Below are 16,526 nucleotides of genomic sequence, written 5' to 3' on the forward strand. Positions count from 1 at the left end.
TCAGAAAGGCGACTGCACACATGGGCTTCTCCAGACTGGGAAACAGGACTCAGATTGATAACTACCACCAGCACACTGGCCATTTGCAAACTGTTCCCATGTGAATGTTTAAAAGCTCTTTTTAGACCAATTGAGGACAAAGGAAATGTTGGACGAAAACAAGTTAGTGATTTTAACTGCTTCCCCTTCAGTGGCTAGCTGATTTCCAAGATCTTCTTTACCGGAATGGTTTGAATGCCAGGGCATTCTTCCTGTGATGCTGACGTAGCCAGACAGTAGAGTACTAGAGTCACGCTAGGGGTAGCTGGCAGGCATGGGCTTTGCACAGAGACTTTGTAAAACCCACAATCCAGTTCCCAGAGACAGAAAAACATTAGATGTCAAATGTGGCATATTAAAGAAGAAAGTGTTTTTGTTTTAGATTATATCTAATACATAGTACTAATGCCCACCCAAACATTAAAATCAACCCCCAGATGGAATGCATTTGCTGTTTTTTAAGATGCACTTTTAAACCTCCACCCTGTAATAACTCTGGCCTTTTATACAGCCCATAAGCCCAAGGCTATATGTTCTTCTCATCAGGGTTCACTTGAGATGGCCTGTAACCTTTCTGGTGAGGAAGCATGACTTCTTTTTCTCAGGCTTTTAGATAACTCTCCTAAAATATCACAGTGATGGGTCTGGTCTGGGACTGGGGAGTGTTGTCCACAAAGGATGGAGAAAGTGGATGTTCAGGCGCTTGCACATTCCAAGTTAAAATGCCCCTGTGACAGGAGCTGAGACTTTTGTGAATTAGGTTTTCACCCAATTCAGGATCACCTTATAGCCTAGAATCCAAGGGCCTTCATATTTTTATTAGTTTGCTTCTCCTTGAAATTTTCTTAGGAGCTTAAAACACATCAGTGTTTTCTGATAGACCTGTTTTACACCCTACTTGATTGTACTTGGAGAGTTACGGAAAGCCAGGGGTTAGGAGGCTGAAGATGGGGAGGAAGGGTCAAGATTCCCTGGAGGTCATTCTCATGGCTGCTGTAGGGACTTTATCTGCACGTCACCCTTCTTGGGGCTGCCTCTGTTTCTTACAGTCCTTGTGCTTTCCCACTACTCATAACAATGGCACTATTTAGGCATTGGCCACTTTTGCTAGCCTTGATGTAACTAACTCATAACTCAACTGCCCAGACTGATATAAATTTGTGATTTTCTTTATTCAGCATTTTTGGGGGGGGTGGTGGGGTGGAGGAAAAAGGATCCTCTCTAGAAAGTAAACAGTCTATTACCATCAATGTCCCTGGCAGACCCTGGCATTACTTGTTTACAGATAAGTACAAACTGAATTTCCAATAATAAAAAGTATTTAAGCAGCTTATTCTGAACTTGAATAACAAAAGTTAATTGCATACTCTTGAACTTCTTCTTCCCAATTCCTCTAATTTATCTAAACTTTGTAGAGAAATTTCGATACTATGACATGTTCTGCTAGAAAGCTTTAGTGCTCCAGACCTTCAGGATTACTTTTAAGAATTAAATTAAGTCAGCATACTCCATTCCATTATTCTTAGACTCCTCAACTAGGAGGGTGGTGGTGGGGAGCCTGGTATGGAGTCCTCAAGACTGAAAAACATAAGAAACCAATGGAAACTGTCCTGTTGGTTAAAACTGGCAGAGATTCCTGAGACTTCTTTTAAACACTGCATTGAAATCATGATATCAGCTTCACATGACTGTAAATAGTTTTAAATATTTACCTTTTTCTTCCCTGGTGGCTCAGAAGGTAAAGCGTCTGCCTGCAATGCAGGAGACCTGGGTTCAATCCCTAGGTCAGGAAGATCCCCTGGAGAAGGAAATGGCAACCCACTCCAGTACTCTTGCCTGGAAAATCCCATGGATAGATAAGCCTGGTAGACTACAGTCCATGGGATCCCAAAGAGTTGGACATGACTGAGCAACTTCATTTTTACCTTTTTTAATAAAAATAAAACTAGCAGTAAAAATCTACTATGTGGTTTTCCTCTAATTATACTCCCACTCCTCTATTGTCTTTATTATTATTATTTCTTTGGCTGTTCCACATTGTAGTTATGGCAGTTTTTGTCTAGCCATCAAAGAAACATGTGGTCTTGTATTATTCTTAAGACGATTATGTGTTTTCTGTTGACTAATTCTGATGCTTTTTGTTGACTGCTGCTTTCAGGTGGTCTAATTGGGAACAGTACGTGTTGGAATTAATCATTTGGTTTTCCTGAAGGAGCTCATTATAGACAACTCCCTTCCAATCCCACCATATATACAACATCACCTTCTTTGGTGTGGCTGGTATGGTTCACTTCGCTTGCCCCACAATCTCTTCCATTCCACATTATTATAAAGTATCCACTTTACAATTTGGTTTAAAACAGAACATCTTACCATCAAGAAGGTACACCTCCATCCCACCCCCACCACCAAACTTACATGGAATCTAAACATCAAAGCAATTAACATAACTAAGCTGTTGCAAATGATTTTCAATGCTTGGATATTTTGAGTATGTCAGCTATCTCCCGTGTCATATGATGTTGATTGTTCTCAATGTCTCAATTTGATCACTATTAACTTTATTGGTCTGCCAGACCATGGAGCATCATCCAGCAAGAAATCTCCAGCACAAAACTTTGCAAACTACTTTTGACTTGTCTGATCAGTCATGGCACCTTCTTCATACACTGCACAAACCTTTGTGTTTCAGCTGTGTTTTGAACTTCCTTGAAATAATAAAGCGTAATATGCTGAAAATGTTTTCTTCCACTTTCAAAATTAAAATGGCTACACACAAATTCATCAATTTTGATAAGTTTTTTTAAAAATGCACACTGATATGACAGTTGTCACAATATAATCTAACAAAATTTTTTGAATGAAGTTAAAGACAACTAAGTGCTATTAGAGCCATCTTACAAAAAAAAAAAACAAATGAAACTTTTGGCCAACCCAAGATATATAACATACAAGGTTGTTGTGAAGATTAAAAGAGATTTCAAAGAAAGTGTTTCTCAAAGAGCTACAGGCATTACAATCAAAGGATAAGCATGGGCTGCCCATGTAACTAACATTGGGCAGGTATTTGGAGTCAAGCATCCTAGAGCGTACCAAGAATCAAACATTAAACTTTAAATACTCTTTGAAATTAGCACTATTATTATTGTTAAATATTTAACTTTTACTGTTCTCTAGGGGACCAAACTCTGTGGAGCACATTGATTTGGATATTCACTGACTACTTGAATCCAAAACTAAAGTGCATATATAATAAAAACATCTCATATAAACTATTATGTACATTATGGGTAGTAGTGGTTACACAAGTATACATGTATTTAAAAAGTAAATTTCACTATGTGATAAATAAAAATAAATATTAAATAAATGATTTATTCAGCTGTGTGGGGTCTTAGCTGCAGTATACAGGCTCTTCGATCTTCGTTCTGGCATGCAGGATCTTTAGTTGAGGTATGTAAACTCCCAGCTGTGACATGTGGGATCTACTTCTCCAACTAGGGATTAGATCCAGGCCCCCAGTATTGGGAGCCCAAAGTCTTAGCCACTGGACCACCAGGGCAGTCCCAAGTGTGATAATTTTTAATTAAAAAAAAAAATTTTTAAACCAATAGTAAAAAAAAAAAAAAAAAAAACAACTCATAAACATAATAGAACAGTCACTCTATGAAAAGTACTTAAGAGACTACACTTTCTCAATAACATGGATACCAGGTTCAAACTGGCCAAGTGGAGAGGTTCTCAGCCAGCCTCACTCCTCTGGGAATGATGCAGACTTATTACACTGAGGGTTTTGTGTGTGGAGTATGCTTTCTGACCTGAATTTTTCTGCTACAAAGGGTCTATGGTTGATAAAACAAACACAACCAAAACATTAGAATCCATGGAAATTTATCAAAATTTCCTAACTACTGCTCCCAACAATTCTTTGTGCTAAATCACTTCAGTTGTATCCAATTCTTTGCAACCCTATGGACTGTAGCCCGCCAGGCTCCTCTGTCCATGGGATTCTTCAGCAAGAACACTGAAGAGAGTGGCCAAGCCCTCCTACTGGGGATCTTCCCAACCCAGGAATCAAACCTGCATCTCTTACGTCTCTTACATTGGCAGATGGGTTCTTTACCACTGGTGCCACCTGGGAAGTCCCAAATTCTTTAACTCTTTTAAACAATATCTTATAATCTTTGTGTTTACTTCTTAGAACCCTTAGTCTTCGATCTAATTTTGAGCTTTACATTGTCCCTACTTAATGCATAAAGAATATTTTGGAATTTTAATAGAGTCATAAGAAGTCAAACTCACAAGATTAGTTCTCCTGAATCAAGAAGCAATAGATAATTTGAACAGACCAATCACTAGAAGTGAAGTAGAATCTGTAATTTTAAAAACTCCCTGCAAACAAAAGTCCAGGACCAGATGACTTCACTGGGGAATTTTACCAAACACAAAGCAGAATTTATACCAACTCTTCTCCAACTCTTTCAAAAGACTGAAGAGGAGGGAACACTCCAGAAGTCATTCTATGAAGCCTCCATCATCCTGATACCTAAACCAGACTAATGAAAAAGAAAATTACAGGCCAATTTCTTTGATGAATATAGATGCAAAACTTCTCAACAGGCAAACTGAATCCAATAACACATAAAAAAGTTCATATACTATGATCAAGTTGGATTCATCCCAGGGTCATAAAGGATGGTTCAACATATGCAAATTATTCAATGTGATATACCACATCAACAAAAGAAAAGACAAAAATCACATGATCATCAATAGATGCAGGAAAGGATTTGATAAAATTCAATATTCATTCATGATAAAAATTCTCACTAAAGTGGGTACAGAGGGACCATATCTCAACATGGTAAAATCTATTTATGAAAAAACCACAGCCAACATATTACTCAATGGTGAAAAGCTGAAAGCCTTCTCACTGAGATCTGGAACAAGACAAGGATGCCTACTCTCACCACTTGTATTCAACATAGTATTAGAAGTCCTAGTCACAGCGATGAGACAAGGAAAAAGTAAAAGGCATCTAGATCAGAAGGAAAGAGGTAAAACTGTCATCATATGCAGATGACACGATGACTAGATGACTCTACCTAGAAAACCCTAAAAAATCCACATAGGGCTTCCCTCGTGGTCCAGTGGTTAAGAATTTGCCTTGCAGTGCAGAGGACACCAGTTTGATTCCTGGTCTAGGAAGCTCCCACATGCTGCAGGGCAACTAAGCCTGTGTGCCACAACTACTGAGCCCTCATGCCCCAGAGTCTGTGTTGTCTGCAAGAGAAGCCACCACAATGATAACCCCATGAACTGCAACTAGAGAAAGTTGCTCACTTGCTGAAAATAGAGAAAGTTTGTGCATAGCAACAAAGACCCAGCATAGACAATGAATAAAACATATAAATACTTTTTATAAAACTCCACACAAAAATTACTAGAACTGATAAATGAAATCAGCAAGGTAGTGGGATACAAAATTAACACACAGAAATTGATTGCATTAAATATCTCTTAAAATTGCACCAAATAATTAAATACTTAAGAATAAACCTGACCAGGGAGATAAAAGATCTATATACCAAGAACTACAAAACACTAGTAAGGGAAATGGCAGATGATTCAAAGAAGTAGAACAATATACCATGTTCTTGAATTGGAATAATTTAAAGTGGCCATACTACCCAAAGCAATATACAGATTTAACACAATCCCTCTCAAATTACCCATGGCATTTTCCACAGAACTAGAACAAATAATACTAAAATTTATATAGAACCATAAAAGACTCAGAGTTGCCAAAGCAATACTTAGGAAAAAGAACAAAACTGGAGGTGTAACACTCTCAGACTTCAGACAATACTACAAAGCTATAATAATCAAAACATCATGGTATTGGCCAAGGCAGACATATGGATCAGTGGAAAAGAATAAAGAATCCAGAAATAAACCTACAATCAATTAACCTACAACAAAGGAAGCAAGAATATACAATGGAGAAAAAAACAATTTCTTCAGGAAGTGGTATTGGGAAAGCAGGACATACAAATCAATTAAGTTAGATCACTCCATCAACCCTACACAAAAATAAAATTAAAATGACTTAAAGACTTAAATATAAGACCATAAAACTCCTGCAAGAGAACATAGGAAAAACATTCTCTGACATAAATCATAGCAATGTTCTCTTAGCTCAGTCTCCCAAGGTAACAGAAATAAAAGCAAAAATAAACAATTGGAACCTAATCAAAATTATAGACTTTTGGCACAGCAAAGGAAATTATAAACAAAATGAAAAGACAACCTATGCATTGGGAGAGAATATCTGCAAATGATGTGACTGACAAGGGCTAAATTTCCAATATATACAAACAGCTCATACAACTTAATAACAAAAACAAAAAACCAGAACAACCCATTCAAGAATCAACCTATGGCTGATGCTTGTTGATGTTTGACAGAAAACAACAAAATTCTGCAAAGTAATTATCCTTCAATTAAAAAATAAAGTGACAAAAAAATTTTTTAAATGTGCAGAACACCTAAATAAACATTTCTCCAAAGAAGATATACAGATAACCAATAGTCACATAAATAGATGTTCAACTTTGCTAATTATTGTGTATGTGCTTAGTCACTCAGTCGTGTCAACTCTTTGTGACTCTAAGGATTATAGCCCACCAGGCTATAATCCATGGACATTCTCCAGGCAAAAATACTTGAGTGGGTTGCCATTTCCTTCTCCAGGGGATCTTCCCAACCCAGGTATCAAACCCAGGTCTCCTGCATTGCAGGCAGATTCTTTACCATCTGAGCCACCAGGGAAGCTAATTACTGAAGAAATGCAAATCAAAAGTACAATGAGATACCACCTCACAGTGGTCAGAATGGCCATAATTAAACAGTCTACAAATAAGGCTGGAGACAATGTGGAGAAAAGGGAACCTCCCTACATTGTTGATGGGAATATAAATTGGTACAGGCACTATGGAGAACAGTATGGAGGTTCCTTTAGAAACTAGAGTTGCCATATAATCCAGCAATCCCACTCCTGTGCATATATCTGGAGAAAACTCTAATTTGAAAAGATATATGCATTCCAATGTTCACAGCAGCATTATTTACAACAGCCAAGACATATAAGCAACCTAAGTATCCATCAACAGATGAATAAAGAAGATGTGGTATATACATATAATGGAATAGTACTCAGTCATAAAAAGAATGAGATAATACTTGCAGCAACATGAATGGATTTAGAGATTATCATACTAAGTAAAGTAAGTCAGAAAGAGAAAGATAAATATTTTATCACTTATATGTAGAATCTAAAATATGATACAAATGAAATATTTACAAAACAGAAGTAAACTCACGGACATATAAAACAAACTTATGGTCACCAAAGGGAAAAGAGGGTGGAGGATGGATAAATTAGGAGTCTGGAATTAGTAGATAGTTGCTCAGTCTCATCCAACTCTTTGTGACCCCATGGACTATAGCCCACTAGGCTCCTCTATTCATGGGGATTCTCCAGGCAAGAATATTGGAGTGGGTTGCCATACCCTCCTCCAAGGGATCTTCCCAACCCAGGGATCAAACCCAGGTCTCCCACGTTGCAGGCAGACTCTTTACCTACTAAGCCACCAGGGAAGCCCAGATACAAACTGCTGCTGCTAAGTCACTTCAGTTGTGTCCGACTCTGTGCGACCCCATAGACGGCAGCCCACCAGGCTCCCCCGTCCCTGGGATTCTCCAGGCAAGAACACTGGAGTGGGTTGCCATTTCCTTCTCCAATGCATGAAAGTAAAAAGTGAAAGTCAAGTCGCTCAGTTGTGTCCAATTCTTAGCAACCCCATGGACTGCAGCTCACCAGGCTCCTCCATCCATGGGATTTTCCAGGCAAGAGTACTGGAGTGGGGTGCCATTGCCTTCTCTACAGATACAAACTACTATATATAAAATAAACAAGGTCCTACTGTGTAGCATAGGAAACTATATTCAATATTCTGCAATAAACCATAAAGGAAAAGAATATGAAAAAGATTATATAAAATATATAATCAACAAGGACTCACTGTATAGCATAGGGAACTCTACTTAATATTCTATAATAACTTATATGGGGAAAGAATCTGAAAAAGAATGGATATATGTATACATATAACTGAATCACTTTGCTGTACACTGAAAGTAACAACACTGTAAATCAACTATACTCCAATAGAAAATAAAAGTTACATTAAAAAAGATGAAAAAATATGTGTATATATATGTATGTGTGTGCATATACATATATATACATATATATAACTGAATCAGTTTGCTGTACACTAGAATCTAACACAACATTGAAAACCAATTACAACTCAAAAAACAAAAACAAAACCCAGAGTTTTTGTTTTTGTTCCTTTGTTAGGGTGGAAGAATGGCTATTTCTTCTTTTGTACTTATTCTGTCCCCAGCAAGTTTTTCTTTGCTGACATCTCACACAGAGTAAACGTACTTTAGTGATTTGGTTGTATGGTAAACACAGCAGAAAACCTAAGAGAGTCACCAACAGGGAGGCAGAAAAAAGCATTACAAGGAAGCACTAAAAATGATTCAAATACTGTGGTGTCTGAATTTTGGGGGGAACGGGGCACTGGCAATAATGCTAGGAATACTAATTTGGGAAAACTAGCTGAGTATATAGTTAATAAGAAAAGAATTATCTTCTTTAAAAGTTTTGACCATTTTAAGAGGAAGCTATAAAACACAAGTTCTTAAAATCACGCCAGCAAAAAGTATATCCTTTTATTTATATGGGGCATTAATCTGAACTGGGCCTTATGAGCCTGGCCCCAGACTGTAGTCACCTAGATTAAGCTGTTGCTGATTCTTCTGGGAGAAAACATGGATTTTTAGTAGGGATTAGGAGCAAGGAGAATCGCTGGGGCAGCACGTTATCACGGTGATTCCTGAATGGGAATCAGCCAATACAAGCCTTGAAAAGTATGAGATCCGTTGTCTCTCAGGCCAACAAATGATACCTATAAGTAGGACCACTGAGGCGACCTGGATCCACAAACAGCTGGCTCACTTATGTTAGTCATGATGGTCCAAAGAGAGAAACCACAGACAGATCTGCCCAAAAAACTCCAGAGTACATAGGTTCATTGCATCCTCTTTCATCCCTAACCCAGCTGTTTCAATTTGATCTGCTACTATCTCAACTCAACTCATTTCTTTCCTCTCTTGTGTTAATAAGAATGAAAAACTTGATCATCTCTTGCTATTCATTGTTAAGTATTTTTCCAAGTGTCTTGCTGACCAATTTATATTTGCTTGCTTCTACTGATTTTATGAAGTCTATTTATACCAACAAAAACTATGAATGACTACACAATTATACCCTTTTACATATGGAGTATGCAAAAGAATAATTTTCCATTCACATTAATTTGTTAATTAGAATTTATTTCTATTTTAACAAGTTTTCCTAATCTCAAATATAATCCAATATATATGTATGCTGCTGCTGCTGCTGCTAAGTCACTTCAGTCGTGTCCGACTCTGTGCGACCCCATAGAAGGCGGCCCACCAGGCTCCCCCATCCCTGGGATTCTCCAGGCAAGAACACTGGAGTGGGTTGCCATTTCCTTCTCCAATGCATGAAAGGGAAAAGTGAAAGTGAAATTGAAGTCACTCAGTCGTGTCTGACTCTTCTCGAGCCCATGGTCTGAAGCCTACCAGGCTCTTCCGTCCATGGGATTTTCCAGGCAAGAATACTGGAGTGGGGTGCCATTGCCTTCTCCAATATATATGTATATAACATGTCTAAATATATATCAGTCATATAAACATGATAGTTTTAATATAAACTGGAAACTAATAATGCCCAATAGTGCTATTTATTTACCTTCTCGATACTATTGAATTTCTGTGTAAGAGTTTCTACATAAGTTCACTGTTAATATGTATATAATTTAATTTCCCAAATACATTTGAATTTCATAGTTTATCATTTCATACCAGAAAAATACTCAGCCAATGATTTTTGCCTACTCTTCCTATGAAGATTTAATTTATCTTAGAAATGATTAGTATGGAATGACTACAAATAGTATATTTAGTTTATAAATTTCCTCAAAATTATATGGACTTTGACCTGTTAGACTTTAAAATGCTGTAAAAGCACTGTAAAAATACACTCAGGTTGGAATTTTTTTAATCAAAATTTTACTCCATTATCAGGAAGAATATTCAGAAGCCTGTAGATTACTCATGTCTTAAGAAGCTAGATCATTTGGACCTGCGTCTTAGCCAACTGTCCAAGGTCAGCAAAATGCTATGGCATGTTCTGTTTGATGGCCCCAGGCAGGAAGCCATGGCATTCTCACTATTAATATCTCTTGACCTTTCGACTTACAAATAGAAGCATCCCTGTGGCCATTTTTTTTTTCCTGTATATCCCTGAAAAACCAAGGATCTAGAGCTTAAGAAATATTTAATCAGTTTTTGCATAATCTTGGGCTTTTCTGTAATGAATGGACTCTGTATTCATTTCATGAAATTTTCTTAAGCACCAATTATGCACAAGTAGCCATGCTAAGTGTCAGGAAAACAAAGGTACATGAATCAGGACGTGCCCTCAAGGTGCCTGTGCTCTAACTGGAGAGAATGAATATAACAAAATCTTACAGATTAGTTAAAAAGTAGTAAATACCACAAAGAAATACAGACAAGATGGTTTGGGGGCTCAGAAAAGAGAGATTATTGGATTTTATGGGTTAACAGTGGAAGGGAGGGAATTTACGATTAATCTGAGAAGAAGGTGGCATTTGAACTTGCCCTTGATGGACAGAATTTAAGCATGTGGAAAGGAGACATAATTGTGGACATTATAGATTGAGAGAACAGCATGATTAAGAGCATGGAGATCAGAAAATATGGGATAATAGAACAGTTTCAAGTAGTTCAGTTTGGCCAGAGAACAGTGTGTATAAATGAAAAATCGTGGAAAATCAAGTTGGAAAATTAGTTTGAGAGCAAATCTATAGGGCTTTTAACGGCAGATGATGGAATGTGGGCTCTATTTTACAAACAATGGGGCCCACAAAAGGAGAATGCCACATTTAACATATGCTTACGAGGTGTGTTGGACAGACATGGGAAGGGGAGTGCCCGGAAGTGAGAATACTGATTCTTGGATCTCTTTTACAACAATCCAATAAGAAATAGCCTAGATTCTCTGGGGAAAAAAAAATAGCCTGAAGCAAGGATTTAGAGGGCTGATGCATTATTTGGGAAGTATACACCCTGGCTAGCAAGGCTAAGGAAAAAGGAATGAAGGGAAGAATTTGAAGCCATGCAAAGTGGTGCCTGACAGACTGGCTTCTGCTTTGTGAAAAACCATTTAGAGGCACAGCGAGTCACGCGGCAGTTCTGACCTTCACCATGTGAGACCTCTTTAAATGAGGTACAAGGAGAAAACATGCCTCTAATACTCTCTGGGAAGGACAAAAGAGAGGGAGTTTATCTTCCCAGCTACTTCCCATTGCCTGGTTCTCCTTGGTCAAAATTTGCCCCACTGGGAATTTACTCCCACATTTCCAAGTTACATCAAGTGACCTCCCCAACTATTAGGGGTGCTAGACCCCACAACCTGGTGTGTGGTGTTTCATCCAAGTGTGGAAATAACAGGAAGAGCCAAAAACTCTAGGTGAGTGCTGGTTGGGGTGGGTGTATGTCTGCAGTTGAGAGGTGAGGAGTTAAGAGGGCTTCTAAGGCCTCTGGTCAGTCTCAGCCAGAGAGTGTGTCGGAAGGGGGAGCAAATGGGAGATGGTTGTTGAGTAGCTGAAGATCCTAGAAATGGGCAGTTATTTAAGATGATGCATGGCCTTGGTGTTGGAAATAACAATTCAAGAGAAAAGAAGAAGCATTTACACCACAGTTAAGAAATAATTCTTACAGTGGCAATCATGCTCCTTGGGCTAAATGCTTCCCTTTGAACATTAGGAAATCACCTCACTTTCAAGTATGAAGCCTTAAGAACCAAAAACCATTAGCTTAAAAGATATCTCTGTCTATTATCTAAGTTAGTAGGATTTGAGTATCACATTTCTTTCATTCCAATTCTATGACCTGTCATCATAAAATTTTGGCACGTACAGCTCATCTTTGGAAAAGGGAATTAGAACTACGTAATACTTGATAAAGTAACATTTATCATCTGAGGATGGGACTATAAACACCAATCTGGACATAATGGAGCACATTTAGCCCTCTTGTTTGGAATCGTAAGGAAAATAAGGTCGCAAAGAATCCTCTGCCCTTAAGAAAAAATTCTCAGCTACAAATCACTTTTGAGTACCAGTGCTGAAATGCAATAGTTTACCCTCAAGACTGAAAAGGGAAAGGAGAACTTTTTCCTACTTTTTTTTTTTTCTTACCCTACCAAAAGCTGGTGCTAGCCAAATTTATCTTTATTGTTTTCTTTTTTTTTTTCCCTTTCTTCCCCTAATCGAAAACAGGCGTGGTACACTCAAAAAGGAATTAGAATTGCGGTCACACATTCCGGCCTCAAGTGGCTTCTGCCTCTGTGTAAAAAAACCAGTAACAACCCACTTTGAAACAGTCTCCTCGACTTCAGAACGCTGATAATGATACTTACCTGCCAACCTCAGGGACTGTTCTAAGAACTAAATGAGACAGAGCTCTGAAATGGTGCTTTTTTTCCTTACGATTTTTCCTTATTTTCCTTACGATTCCAAACAAGAGGGCTAATGTCATAAGGTGCTTTTCGAATGAAGTTATTTTCCTTTCTAAATAGTTAAAGGCAGTTCTCTAACTGGGCAAAGTCAAAGCATGGACAGAACCTGACAAACAAGACAGGCTCAAGGGCTGGAAAAAGAAGAAAATGCCTTAAATCTCTGCCTCACTCACAGTATGAAAAATGCCCAAACCACACTGTATCAGGTAGTGTTAAGCTGATCCTAAGGTTTCAGTAATTTTAATGCCTTTCTAAGAGACTTAGCCAATCCTTCATCTACCAAAAGTCATGCTGCTACTATCTGTAAGTTTCCTCAGGCTTTGAAGATTTCTCCAGCAGCATTTGACTTGCTTTGTCTTTGATTCCAAATTTCAGCTTAAGCACTTATTAGATATATGACCTGGACCCTTTTGAACTCATCTGAGCCTCGGTTTCCTTATCTATAAATTGTGACTAAGAAGACCTAATTTTTAGATGTCATAAAGTTTAGAAAAAAAACATTTCTCATACTTCTAGCCTGCCTGATACATAGTAGATAGTTGATAAACATCAGCTATAATTATTTATTATTATGGTTATTTTTAGCATGATATAGTAGAAAGAACAACTGCTTTGAAATCAGACACTTGTGCTTTAAAATCAGCTCTGTCACTCACAGAGAATATCATGCTGAGCAATTTAAAACTTGAGTTTTAAAAAAAAGTTGAGTTTTGAGATAATGATACATGTTTTCAGAATATAATGCCAAGCATCTCAGAGGTATTGTAGTGGATTAATGATCCCTCCCCCCCAAATTATATATTCAAGCCCTAATCCCCAGAACCTGTGAGTGTGACCTTATTTTTAAAAAGGGTCTATGCAGATGTATTTAAATAAAGAATCTTAGATCTTCCTGGACCACCTATGATAAGGACCCATAAAGATAATCCAGTGATAAGTATCCTTATAAGAGACAGGAGAGAAGACACAGAGATGGGAAAAAGAAATGTGACCACAGAAGCAGAGATTAGAGTGATGTGGCCAGAAGCTGAGATCAGAAGAAGCAAGTAAGGATTCACCACTACAGCTTTTAAAGCTTCCATTTGATGGAGGATGGCCCTACAGACACCTTGATTTCAGACTTCTAGGCTCCAGAACTGTGAAAGAAAGATTTTTATTGTTTTAAATCACCAAGTTTGTGGTCATCAGACCTTTGTACCCTAGGACATTAATAAATACAGCGTCTAATGCAGAATGTCTGGTATGATGCTGGCATTTGGCAGGTGCTCAGCAAGTGGTCCTTACGTACTAGGTCCCTCAGCTGTCCTCACCAATGCCTTAATAAGAAAATACCTGTATAAATCCATAGGTGGCCTTCTGAGAGTGTTGCCAGGGAGCAGAGTGCATAGTTAGCCTCAACCCAAGGAAGACAGTAGGCTGACCTGCGTTTTGTAAATACCAGACTCTACCACCGGCAATTGACACCAGGGTTCTCCCACTTCATAATAATACAGAGCCAGTGTCATTACCCATTGAAGTTTGTTCTCTTAAAACTCTCACTGCCCCGAAGGTTTAGAATTTAAAAATAACAGCAAATCTCTGTTCAAAGGAATGAACAATACACTTAAAGGTTCTTCTTGTAACAATAGCCTCCCTTGTCCTGAAGTGCTATAAAAATTCAGAGAGCATCTTCACCCAGTTGTGGAAGATAAAAGAACAACAACTAAAACAGGCAGTCAGACCAAGGCAGGGGAGCAGCCTGTTGCCCCTGGGCTGAAAATGGCCCTGAATGCTGAAAGACAGAAATGGCTCTAAAGAGGGGCGGATGACAGCCTCCTGCAGCCTGTGTTTCTACTGCTTAGTCTGCAGAATGAAGCAGGACTATTGACAAACGACCCCCAGGGGCTGCTATTGTAGGTGTGACTCTATTGGAGCCAAGTATCTGTCTCTGGTGGGCTCCAAAATTTACACACCACAGATGAGATGGAGCAGACACGGAACTTTATTTTTAAAGTTTCTCTAACGGATTTCAACTTCCTCATGAATCATCATCCTGGAGGACAATGATAATAGCAAACCCTTACTGTTGGTTGCTTTGTGTGCCAGGCACTCTTCCAAGGACATGAGATATATTAACCATTTAATCCTCACATATCCTAGGGGGTGGTGCTATTAGGATCCCCATTTAACAGATGAGCAACCAAGGTCAGAGATTTAAGGTATTTGCCCAAGGGCACACGGCTTGCAAACAGAGCTGGTCATTTGGCTCTAGAGCTCATGCTCTTAGTCACTGTGCTAAACTGTGAGAAATAAAATTAAATTTGCCATTGAAATTATCTTCTCTCTTCACCTCAGGTTTAAGCAGCCTCTTCCAGATAGTCTCTCTCTTTGGGGTAACTGCCCAGTCATGTCCTCATGTCTATAGGGAAGGGGCCCCTGTGGCCTGCTAGTTCCTGGCCACCTGGTAGACATCACTGCTGAGAGTGCAGCTGGGAAGTCCTGCAGTCTTATGCGTTAGTCTCTTTACCCAGCAGGCCTCCGTTACTGGCAGCGCCTAGTGGCTGGCTCACTCAGGCCGTAAGAGAGTGGTCATGAGTGGCCAGTAGGGCACCTCTTCTGCCCTTTGCATGGAGGACAATATGGAGGTGTGTCTGCTCCCCACCTCAACCCTCCACTCCCTCAGCTTTGGCTGGTCTCTTCAACCAGCTGAGCAGGCTCTTAGTCTTCTCTTGGCCCACCCGAAACTTAGCATGCCTTGTACTGTCAACATCAGCTCCAACAAAAAGGAAAGGACTACCACTGTCCCTTCCTGACTCTCACCCAGCCATTTCCAAAACACCACCAGATGCCGCTCCAAGGGAGCGTACAGCTTTCCCAGTTTGCACTCAGGGAGGTTGAGATGTAAACATTACAACTCAAAAGTGTAAAATATGTAACTCATTTTCTATTATGAATCTCAATTTGCTATAGGGCCCCATTCCCACTCAGTAGCTAGAGAGAGAATTTTTTAAAAAATTTAAACCTCAGTCTCTTCTGCTTTTAGAAAAATCTCTATTGTACTCACTCTCTTTGAGGTAAATATTCAATCAATTCAAAGTTAAATCTCCTCTCAGTGATGATTCTTACAAATCCTTTAAGAGGGCTCTTCTCTCCCTCTTACTTCCCAAGATGGCCTCCAGGGAGGGACGGAAGTTGAAAGGAGGAACTCTGGTCTTCCAGCTAGCTGGTATTTTTGGTCTTGTTTAGTCTTTGAGTGCCCTCTGCTGGTGTCCATCAAGGTGTGGCTAGTCAAGGGGGTTAAGCTGGAACCCACTGCTGGATCCTGAGGTTCCCGCCTCAGGTTGGAGGTCTCCACCCTTTGTGACCTCCTTGTCTTGTTTCTAGGCCTCTTCAGATTCACTGTTTTATCAAAACCTCTATGTCCTCTTGGAACTCTTGGTTCACAAGCAACCACTGATTTGGAGGTGAAAGTAATTTGAGGCAGTGGCTAAACCCTCAGTCAGACAGGTTCCTCCAATAAACACAGTGGAAAAAATCTTTGGCTTTTCCTGGTGTGACACTGATGCATAGGAAAATATATACATATATTAGGTCATTCAGATGACCAAATGTATACATATATATGTGTGTGTGTGTATGTATTTCTCATATATTTGGTCTTCATCCACAGTTCCTGGCTCACAGATTCCCAAACCCTTGTGATGTCCTGACCTATAAGAGCAACGGGATATTTAGTCCCTCTTCCCCA

The 16,526-nt window shown here is 39.0% G+C and overlaps 1 long non-coding RNA gene across 1 annotated transcript in view; it reads right to left on the reverse strand.

Annotated features, from left to right (window-relative positions):
* The window catches only part of LOC133228615 (uncharacterized), an 83,458-nt gene extending 67,235 nt beyond the window's left edge, over nt 1-16,223 (reverse strand). Inside the window, exon 1 of the long non-coding RNA XR_009730294.1 lies at nt 15,843-16,223. This is a non-coding gene — a long non-coding RNA (uncharacterized LOC133228615). The remainder of the gene's footprint in view (nt 1-15,842) is intronic.
* Nucleotides 16,224-16,526: the final 303 nt, after the last annotated feature.

Source organism: Bos javanicus, chromosome 17 (assembly GCF_032452875.1).
Source record: "Bos javanicus breed banteng chromosome 17, ARS-OSU_banteng_1.0, whole genome shotgun sequence".
In the NCBI taxonomy this organism is placed as follows: Eukaryota; Metazoa; Chordata; class Mammalia; order Artiodactyla; family Bovidae; genus Bos; species Bos javanicus.